At 39.7% G+C, this 11,609-nt stretch overlaps 1 protein-coding gene across 1 annotated transcript in view; it reads right to left on the bottom strand.

Annotated features, from left to right (window-relative positions):
* Positions 1–9,749, bottom strand: part of Hnf4g (hepatocyte nuclear factor 4, gamma) — a 149,602-nt gene extending 139,853 nt beyond the window's left edge. Inside the window, 1 exon segment of the mRNA NM_001415087.2 lies at positions 9,461–9,749. The gene's annotated coding sequence lies outside the window, so the exon portion shown is untranslated.
* Between the last annotated feature and the right edge of the window lie 1,860 nt (positions 9,750–11,609).

An 11,609-nucleotide genomic window follows, 5' to 3' on the forward strand; every position in this document is an offset into this window, starting at 1 on the left:
TCTTCTGCAAAGTAAACAAACAAACAAACAAATAAATAAAATGAACTACTGCCTCTTGTAATCAAGGTAGTGAATTTATGGAAGAGAATGAAAGAAACAAGGTAGAGAAAATACCGTAGCATCCAATGGATATAAAATCCTATACCAGGCAAACTAATTTTAGAGACAGAAAGTAGATCAACCAGAAGAGGAGGAGGAGTGAGGGTTTACACAAGAAATAGTATAAAGGAACTTTCAGTGTGTTGGACATATTATCTTTATTGTTGGGTGCATTTCAGATGTGTATGTATAACTGACAAGGTTCTTCAAATTATGTACTTTAATATATGTACTTTATTACATGGCAATTATACCTCATAAATCTGAGAGTTTTCCCCAAAAGGAAGAAAACACTGCCAGATATAATGACACGAATGAATCTCAGAGTAACTGTACTAAATTAAAACACACACAAAAGTCTACATACTTGTGATTTTCTTTCTACAACATTCTGGAATAGGAATCAGTGTGAGCAGTGTTCAGATTAGGTTGCCTGGGAGTTGCAAAGGATACTGCCTTCCCAGGAGCATAAGAAATGGATATGAAGGGTTTGGATGAAGAAGTGTTTGTTATCTTCCTTGTATTTATGGTTATACAGCTGTGTACATTTGTCATAATTCATGGAAATGTATTCATAAAAACAGGACGATAGTGAACTCAACAATATCTAATTCACATACCATTTTGTTGTGAGTTCTTTTGAGAAAAGTTAATGGGACTCTCACCAGGTTTCTGTAATACTTTTGCAATAGTGAAGACTTATGTGCATCTTGCTGAATAGTAATTCTCTTAAGTGTATTCTCTTCAGACATAACAAACTTAAAAGACAGCAATGGCTTAATCCACAATATAAAAAGTCAGTGCTTTAAAGAAAAAAGTCAGTGCTTTAAAATAAGGCTCTCCATATATGATTCAATCCCATGATCACCATGCCCCTTCCTTCCTCATTGTGATTTCACAGTCAGTTAGTAAATACTAAATAGTAAATACTCCTGAAGTTATCCCAAAGGGTAGGCATTCCTAATGAAAGCTCCTACCATCAGAGATCTTGCTATTCACTCAATCGTCATCAAACATTTAACTACCATGCTTGAGGAAATTAAAAAGTAACAGACCAGAGAAAGAATAAGATGCAATGAAAATGACATGCAGAGCAAGAAAGCTTTGCCAGCATTTTTAAAAAGGCACAGAAGTAAAGACTTGCAACCTAAGTGGAGATTGGCTTGGGTGAAAGTGGCAGGTAACAAAGGTGGTGACTTATTCAGACTGGTAGAAATGGTGGTGACTTTTAACTGGTAGAAATGTCACATCTGATGACCCATAGATAACAGTGCATTTGAGGAACTAAACAAATCATTGCACCTCAACTAATTGATATCAAACTGAGAGGAATGAACTTGTTGTGGCCATAAGTCACATTATGGTGTCCAATAATGGAAGGCCGGGCTTTTCATTGAGAGCATTAGGAAATTAATTCATGGTCATAAAGGCTCTGTTACCTTAGAAATTATTGGGCTGCCAAAGTTAAGAAAAAAACATTATTGTCAGTTATAAAAATTCTCACAGGAAATAAAAAGTACTTAGCTGAAAATTAACCAAAAGGCAGGGCACAATATTCTTTGTAAATATAAATAAGCTCTCCTGAATAAATTTTAGCATTGTGGAACAGATCACATGTTAAAATGAACCCATGTAGAAATGTGATCATTGAAAAATCACAAATTTATAGTTATTGTGATCAAAGGAAAGATTTCATTGTACCTGAAGCAGGCCCATATCCATTTGGCAAGTATTATGTTTTAGAAGTAGAACCAACAGCACAGAATAGAAAGACCAGGTGCCTAGATAGCAAACAGAATTCAGTACCCTAATCCTATATAGGATTAGAGAATGTAGTTTTGGAAGCTTCAGCTCCTCCTACTCTCCCATTGTCTGAATCCCATCCTTACATTGAAGCTTCAAACTCTTTACTGTTTCTCATCTCCCTTTTTAAAATCCATATTCCAAACTGCTGCAAACCTAAGAACTAGTCATAGCCCAATCTACTTAAATGTTTTGATGACTTCCCTTTGACTAGCCAACTAGCTGCAACCATTGTCACTCAAATTCGCTATAGCCAACCTGTGGATCTGTGTTCCTCCCCACTTTGCCTTTTGCCAAGGCTCCTCCCCCAGGTGAAATATACCTGTGTCCAACACCTTTCTTATTGTCCCCGACACAGTCTAATCAGAACATAATTAATTCTTCTACAAAATTTCTCTGAGGGATCAAAGCTGAATGCATTTTTGTGCTTCTGTTTTTTTCCACAGCATTATGGCAATTACAAACCTTGACTCCATCCTGACTACTGTATGTGTTTGCATTCCCAGTAGATTGTTTATGTTTGAGGGTGGGGATATTGAATTCTGTTTGTTTTCTGTGTACCTAATTTTTTCTATTTTCTTTCTGTGCACTTAGTATTATCCCTATAACTTTTTCTAAGTTAATATAAATCGGCTTCATTTGTAAGTCATAACCATTTTATCTAAATAAGATAATGCTTTTTAAATTATTTATGATGTACTTATTTTTAGTTTATGTACACTGGTGTTTTGTCTGCCTGTATGTCTGTTTTAGGGTGTTAAAGCCCCCGAAGCTGGAGTTACAAATAGTTGTCGGCTGACACATGAGTTCTAGGAATTCATCCAAGGTCCTCCGGACACAGACACAGCTCTTAAACACTGAGCAATCTCTCTACCCCAGGAAGTATAATATTTTCAAACAGATTCCGCAAATTTTAGACAAAACAAAATGACAATAGCCAAACAAACAAACCCAAAACTCTGAATTAATATATAGTATGTAAACATAGAAGTTGTCAAATGCTTTCAAAATTAAATCACCAGATCTGGATGATCTCAGCCAACACAGTTAGAGCAAGTGGAGATACATACCTAGATGTTTTCCACAAATAAAATATCTCATATGAATAATGTAAGATTTTCACATAATTTGGGATTAAGCAAATATGGTTCTCACATCACAACTCTTGAAACTGATGCACAGATGCATGAAGAAACTTGCTCTCTACAAAACTGAGATTTGAACACAAGCCATGCCAAAGCCCAAACACATGTTTAACATCATGATCTATGCTATGAAGTTCTCCCACACTCAAAAATCAAAGGTTCTGTGAGCTCGGGAACAGTCCATGCAAACATCAGTAGAGATCCAGCGCCAGTCAGAGGACTTGGTTAAGTTTCTAGGAATTCATAGATTCTTAAAGTCATGCCCTTTGTTTATGTACATATGAAAATCTTGGTGGTAAAAGCAAATTAAAATAGGTAACATTTAATGATTGAAGGTAGATTAGAGCAAAAGAGATGGCTGAGCAGTTAAAAGAGCATACAGCTCTTGCAGAAGGCCAGAGTTCGGGGTCCCCATTATCCATATTGGTGGACTCATAACACCTAAAACTCTAGCTCTAGGGTATCTCACACACTTTTCTGGCTTCCACACACATGCAGATTAATAACTGAAAAGTAAAAATAAATCCTTAAAAATGTATTACAAATAGACAGGAGGTGGTAGCTTTAATCCCAGCATTTGGGAGGCAGAGACAGGTATATCTCTGAGTTCAAGACCAGCCTGGCCTACAGAGCAAGTTTCATGACATCCAGGGTTACACTTATCTCAAATAGAAAAAAAGCAAACAAAACAAAAATAAAGCAAAACAATAAAACAAAACAACAGAAAAATTATTACAATTAATTTTGTCCCATAATTTCAATACACTTCTAATACATTTTGAACTACTTAATGAATTCTGTAGAAAACCACCAGGATTGAAATAAAAGTAGTCACAAGGATGTGACCCTCCATGCTATGAGCTGATTCTACCACATAGAGATCACAGTTCACCACGTTGTCTTAAAATACAGGACGGAAAGTTTGGGGAGAGCTCCTCTTTGAGTGTACTTGAGTGAATGGGCAATAACATGTTGAGTTACTTACAACAGAACCCAAATATGTAAGCCTGGAGATTTGCGCCTGACGCACCAGGGACTAGTTCTCACATACAGTTTGTGAGCTAAATGTTCCTTTCCAGACCAAGTGCAAGGGAATGTGGCTTTGCCTGTAGCACCAAGATTTTAGCTCTCATTTAGGGACCCGCAGCTTGAAGCACTGGATGAGTACCTGGAACATCTTTGGTTCCTTTTTGACTCTGGGCCATGTGGCAGCACCTGAATTCCCAGCTTTGATCTGTCAATGTTGGACTCAACTTATTTCTTTCTACATCATTTATGTTGTTTATGAGAAAAGGAGAATATTAATATTGACTACATAGGATTATTATAAAGACATGAAAATTGCTTAGAGCTATATCATCCATATATTAAGAACTCAATATTAATCAAAATATGTGTGTGTGCACGTGCGCAGGCGTGTGCGTGTACATGTGCTATTGGACATATGTATATTTGGGTCCTTAATGGTTCAGTTATGTGAGTAAGTCATGTTTGTAAGCTACCCATACCTGCATGTGTATGAGTGGCAGAATTGACAACAGGATAATTCTTTACAATGAGAGAATTTCAATTTAAAATTTACAATTTGCAGTCACAAATTGTTGCTACCCACACAGGGAAACTTCTTTTTATATATGGTGTTGTTTAGTTTTTGTACTAAATTAGTTTTTGTGCTCATATACAGAAGCTCATGTATATGATTGTGTACATTCACATATGTGCATGAATGGTGATCGGAAGACAAACAGGGGTTGTTGCTCAGGCACTGTACATCTTGTGTTTCTAAGACAGGGTTTCACTTTAGTCTGGGGCTCACAGATTGAGCCTGACTGGCACACAAATGCCACAAATTTCTGCACGTCTTGAGATCATAAGAGTCAGCACCGGCATGCCTGGCTTTTCAATACTACTTCTAGGGAAACTCATATCCTCACGTTGTGTACTTTACCACGTTACCAATGAAGGTATCTCCTCCGACCCATATTTAATTCTTGGAAGAATGGTAAAAATTATGGAACTTAAGTAGATGTTGTGGCGCAATTTATAGAACAGGTATCAATAACCTCAACATACATGATCTGCCATTATCAGGAAAGGTACTCATTGTATGGTTTGGGGGAGTCGATTTAGAGGGATTAGCTATTCTTACCTCTACCTCCTGGATTAGGGTTACCAAAGACTTTCTGGCATGCCAAGTTTAGACACTCCCATCTTTGGGAAATTAGTTACATATCCAGCAGGGTATGCTGGCTAACTCCTGCAATACCAGCACAGGAAAATTCTATGAACCTGCACTACCCTGTGTGTAAAAACAAAGAACTGAGGAGGTAGCTCGTTTTGCAGAGTGCTTACCTTGAGTGCACCATCTCCATCATCACCTAAATCAGGTGTGATGGAATATACCTGCAATCGCAGGACTAGAGAGACAGAAGAAGGAAGGCTAAAAATTCAATGTCATCCATTAATTTAGCATTCTCAAGGCCAGAACAGTATAGGACCAAAAAAAAAATAGTAAAGAAAAATGAAGAATGAAGAAGATTGGCCAAGTAGACAAAATGGACAAAGATAAAGAATCCACAGTTTATAACTAAGATTCTTTCTTTCAAATTGTACTTTGATCTTAGGATGAAAGCCCTCTGTTAGAAAGATGGCAAGCATAGTAATCGATAGCTACACAGATAAAAACTACTGTGAGGCCAATAATGGCTCACCAGAACCAGTATCAGCAGCTATACCTGGACAAAGCGTGATAAATACAGAAGCACCTATTAAGTGCTCAAAGCACTATGGTGATGTTGGGAGCACAAGCCATGCTAGGCAAGTACTCTACCACCAAACAATATCCCTAACCCTATAAAAGTATTTTTTACAACTACAAAGCAAAACTTTCAAAATCCTGATGTTATGCACCCAGGGATGGTTTGTGTAATTCTTATAGTAATCTCCAAACTGAGAATCAGTTTTCAACTAGACAGTGGCGACATTTTAAAAACTTATATCCAGTGGGCCTAGCATAGTCAAAGTTAGAATAGGTACTTTAATAGCCATTAAACATTCATGAGCTGTAAACATACAGGTTTCGAAGACTCAGACCCAAAGGTCAACAAAGACTCCAGAGACAAAAGGAAAGTCATTCTCTTTATATTATACTATAATTAAAATGCTGCTTTACAAGCTAGAATTACTTGTGGAATTTATAGAAATAACAAAGATCTTGAAAATAATAAATACTTCAAAAAATAATGGATACTTACTGGGTTCACAACACTGTATATATGCTAATGTTAAAGATGCTTCCGTCTAATGGAAAAAGGACAGCATTTTCAACAAATGGTGCTGGTTCAACTGGAGGTCAGCATGGAGAAGAATGCAGATTGACCCATTCTTTATCCTTGTACAAAGTTCAAGTCCAAGTTGAACAAAGGCCTCCACAGAAAATCAGATGCCCTGAAACTAATAGAAGTGAAAATACAGAAGAACCTCAAATACATAGGTATAGGGGAAATTTTCCTGAAGAAAACACCAGTAGCTTTTGCTCTAAGATCAAGAATTGACAAATGGGACCTCATAAAACTGCAAAGCTTCTGTAAGACAAACTGTCATTAGCACAAATCAGCAACCAACAGACTGGGAAAAGATTTTTACCAATCCTCTATCTGATAGAGGGCTAATATACAATATATACAAAGAACTCAAGAAGTTCGACTCCAGAGAGCCAAATGATCCTATTAAAAATGGGGTACAGAGTTAAACAAAGGATAGTCAGCTGAGGAATATCGAATGGATGAGAAGTATTTAAGGAAATGTTCAACATCCTTAGTCATCAGGGAAATGCAAATCAAAACAACCCTGAAATTCCACCTCACACCAGTCAGAATGGCTAAGGTCAAAAACTCAGGTGACAGCAGATGCTGGTGAGGATGTGGAGAAAGAGAAACACTCCTCCATTGTTGGTGGGATTGCAAACTGGTACAACCACTCTGGAAATCAGTCTGGAGGTTCCTCAGAAAATTGGACATTGTAAAGGACTCAGCTATACCACTCCTGGACAATTACCCAAAAGATGCTCCAACATACAGCAAAGACACATGCTCCACTATGTTCATATAGCAGTCTTAAAATTACCAACATGTCCTTCGACAGAGAAATTGATACAGAAATTGTGGTACAGCTACACAATGGAGTACTATTCAGATATTAAAAACAATGATTACATGAAATTCTTAGGCAAATGGATGGAACTAGAAAAATATCATCCTGTATGAGGTAACCCAGTCACAAAAGAACACACATGCTATGCACTCACTGATAAGTGAATATTAGTCCAAAAGCTGGGAATACTCAAAAAATAATTCATAGACCATATGAAGCTCAAGGAGAAGGAAGACCAAAATGTGAATGCTCAGTCCTTTTTAGAAGGGAGAACAAAATACTCACAGGAGGAAATACAGGGACAAAGAGTGGAGCAAGGACTGAAGAAAAGGTCATCCAGAGACTGCCCCACTTGAGGATCCATCCAACCCCAACACTATTGCTGATGCTAAGAAGTGCTTTCTGACAAGGACCTGATATGGATGTTTCCTGAGAGTCTCTGCCAGAGCCTTACTGATACAGATGAGGATGCTTGCAGCTAACCATTAGACTGAGCATAGAGACCCCAATGGAAGAGTTGGATAAAGAACTGAAGGAGCTGAAAAGGTTTGCTACCTCATAGGAAGAACAATATGAACCAACCAGACCCCCTCCCCCAAAAGCTCCCATGGACTAAACCACCAACCAATGATTACACATGGATGAACCCATGAATCCAGCTATATATGTAGCACATGGCATTGTCGGGCATCAAAAAGAGAAGCCCTGTTCTAGTGAAGGCTCATTTTCCCAGTGTAGGGGAATGCCAGGGTGGGAGTGGGAGCATCTTCATATAAGCAAGGGGAGGAAAAGGGGAGTGGAGGAGTAAAGGAGATAACATTTGAAATGTAAATATATAAAATATCTGATTAAAATAAAAAAGGTTGCTACCATCCTCTTGTTGAAAATCTACTTATCTGTTTTGAAGTTTAAAAATGGAGCACTCAGAATATAGTTATAATTTGCATGTTGAGTGTTTAAAATAAAAAACATCCCTAAAATTATTTTGCACTAGCCCATAAGCTTATAGCCAAAATTGCAGCATAAAATGTCTCTTGAAAATCTTTACAGTGACATTTTGGTTAAGGGCTGTACCTTCCTAAAACTTGCTGAGAACATCCCCATAGTTGTAGATCCATAAATGAAGAGGCAAGGAGAAAGCCAATTACATCAATTTTCACCATGCTTTGAAAAGCTTATAAAGCAATCCCCAGTGCAACCAAAGGAATGCAACTTTGAGTTGGTCAAGGTCTTCAGACACAGGAAATCAGGTGGCCTGAGTCAGAAGGGTGAGAACCGAGGGAGCCTGCTGAGGGGTGGAGCAGGAAGATGGTTATGAACAAATGGATCTCCAAGTTGGAGGAATTCTACATCCTTGTGAAAAGAAACAAGTCACCTGTAAAATAAGTCATCAAGGAGGACAAAGTAATGAAAGCCCTAACAGGAAATTCTGCCATCACTGAAGACTTCTATTTGCAGAATATCCCACAATGTTTTGAGCTCCAACCCTTGTCCTCGGATGAAAACTAAGATTGTTTTGCATATTGTGAAGGAGTACTTTAGTTCCATTTGCAGATACCCTTAAACACACATCCCTTCATATACTCTTCTAAGATCTTATCACATACTGATTTATTACCATTAGACACTGAATGACTTTCACTTTATCCAAACATGGTTTAACTCAACATCAATAAGTCAATGTTACAAAAGAAACTGGCCCTTTGACTCCCATATACAATCGTCACCAACAGCATCACTAGAAGGTGTCTAATCTCCAAAAGTCTGAAAGAGTACAGGGGTGCAAACCGGTAAAGGTCATAGCGGGAAATGCTTCTGCACCAAGCACCAAACCTCACTCTTCCGTAGTCCTTTAATGTTCAATCACATGTACTAGCTTGGACCCAGCCTCCCTACTTCAACGCTCTATGGAACTCCTCAAAACCACCAAAAGATCTTGGCATCACTTCACCAGCAACAGCCTCTGAAGCTTTCCAACCACCCAAACAAATGTAGGGCAGGTTCTAATTTCCTTTTCCAAGTTTTCTAAGGTGAATGGCTTGAACATTCTCAAGCTTCAGCAGCCTTCAGCCTTTTTTTTTTCAGCCCACTTGGGCTGGCAGAGGCCTAGAGTGATCTGCTTTGAATAGTACCTGGCCTAGAGATCAGGGTGCTCAGCCTCTCAGCCACTCTCTTGGGGGAACTGAGGCTCCCTGTGCAGAACAGTGGCCTGGCTTAGAGTGGGTCATTCTGGGGCACTGGGTGCGAACGTAGCAACTCACCCATGCCAGCGGCTCCGGAACTCCCGCGTCGCACTCAACTGTATGGCTTGAGCCGCATCGCAGCTGCAAATTCCCACCCGCCCTGACAGCGGTGTCCAGCAGTGCACCGTCCGGGGACCAGCCAGGAAGTTTGCAGGCAGCCTGGATGTTGGGTGGGGCTCCAACGAGAGGTGGCACGGGGATTTTGTTGTTTTGTTCGTTTGTTTTCCCGGATCTCTAGCAAAGATTTTGGGGGACCATATGCCGGGGAGAATATTAGCTTCGCTCAATGGCGACAGGGCTGGGGCCTGACTCTCACAGAGAGATCGATTTACTAAACAAACTGAATCGTGGGTGGGGATGTTAAACAGTAACTAGCGAGTCTCAATGAAAACTGAAAGCAGCGAGGCAGCCTCCGCCCGTGCGCATTCGTTTCCTGGTTCCCCAGCCTTGGGGCTCACCGGCCAGCTACTCCTATAGCCTTCAGGCTTGGACCGAAGTGGCTGTCTAGGCTTTCGCAGCCATCCCTCAGTGACTGCCACACGCCTCATTCTGACTTCCAGCAGGGCGTGGACCCCCGTGGTTTGACGCCTCCAGCTCCAGCTAGTCGCTCCCCACCTCCCTGCCTGGGGAACCCTGCCAGGTTGAGCTACGCTGCACGTCCAAAACCACGGATCTTCCCCTCTCCTTGGAACCAATCTGGTCAGGGCTGCATTTATTCAGGCTAAAAAACGCTTTAGAACAAGTGTCAGGGAGACGCCTGTGATCCTATGATGACAATCTAAGTCATTGCCCGGGAGGTTCAGAAAAAGGGCGGAAGGTATTCTTCAAGGGGACTAAATGGGTTCCTGAGGGCAGGATTGCAGCCGCACCGCTAGGAGACCCGACGACCACATTTTTAATTTTTTTTTTAAAGATTTATTTTATTTATATGAGTTCACTGTAGCTGTCTTCAGATACACCAGAAGAGGGCATCAGATATTGTGAGCCACCATGTAGTTTCTGGGAATTGAACTCCGGACCTCTGGAAGAGTGACAACCATTTTATTTTTTAAATTGCACTTTGGGCCTGTGAGCCCACAGCCTCCTGGATGCCCTGTTCTGCAAGAGTTCTGGGCAGGGAAGGGAAGGGAGAAGGCATTTATTTCTCTTGCAGATACTCCTGTGGTTTTTAGTCAATAATCTTTTTACATATGTATCAGATGGGAAAACTTTCCTCTCTTGCTCCCATACCTTTGGCACCTTTCAGAACCTTCTTCCTTATGAAATGATATCTGACATACCCGTGCTACAGCTGGTCATCTTGACCACAAGATTGTGACAGGAAAAGACAAATCTGTGATTTTCTTTTTCAATCTCATCTGTTTTACAGCCTGGTTGCAGGAATGATAGGCTTCAGGTGCAACAAGTATTTAAGCTCATGAGATAAACAGTTACCTAATCCACAGGGTTTTCTTTTCTGAACAGGGATTGGCTGTTAATTTGATATTGTAATAATGCCAGAGAGATCAAAGAACTAGGTGTGTCTGTGTGTGTGTGTGTGTGTGTGTGTGTGTGTTACCTTTTTCTTTTCAGATAGGATTTCTAAACTTTCTCAGTTTTCTCCTTTTGAATATCTTGTTGAAAGGGTCTTTTTAAAAACAAGAAGTTACCTGTCTTAGAAATAATAACAAAGGAAATATATCACATATGGTTTTCCTTAAATGGAGTTTCCAGAGCAAAACTCATTCTTTGGGTGCTCACTGCCCATGAGATCTGGCAAACAATGTGAGGAAAGTGGCTTCCATCCAGGTCATCTCGAAATACCAGCCAGAGTCAGGTTCAGCAGCAGCATTAGAATTAACGGGTTACATTGATTATGCAAATCTCCCACAGGTGTGTTGTTTACAGTCTCTTGGTGGACATCGTCTAAAAACATTTTTTTTCAGACCTTCAGATCTCCTGAGTGAAAATTGTTTAATACGAAATTGTAAATGCATAACTAGCATAAATTAGCATAACTCTCTGAAAGGTTGAGCTTTTCCTTTTCCCTTCACAAAAGCTGAGACTTCACCCTATTGCTTCCAGCAAGGAAATTTTGTTGGACTTGAAAGGACTCTTTATTTCACTGTGGATCCACGATATTAGAAGGTTTGGTTTTGAATGATCAATGCCTTCTGGCTGTGTGGTA

This window comes from Rattus norvegicus, chromosome 2, assembly GCF_021556685.1.
Source record: "Rattus norvegicus strain SHRSP/BbbUtx chromosome 2, alternate assembly SHRSP_T2T, whole genome shotgun sequence".
NCBI lineage: Eukaryota > Metazoa > Chordata > Mammalia > Rodentia > Muridae > Rattus > Rattus norvegicus.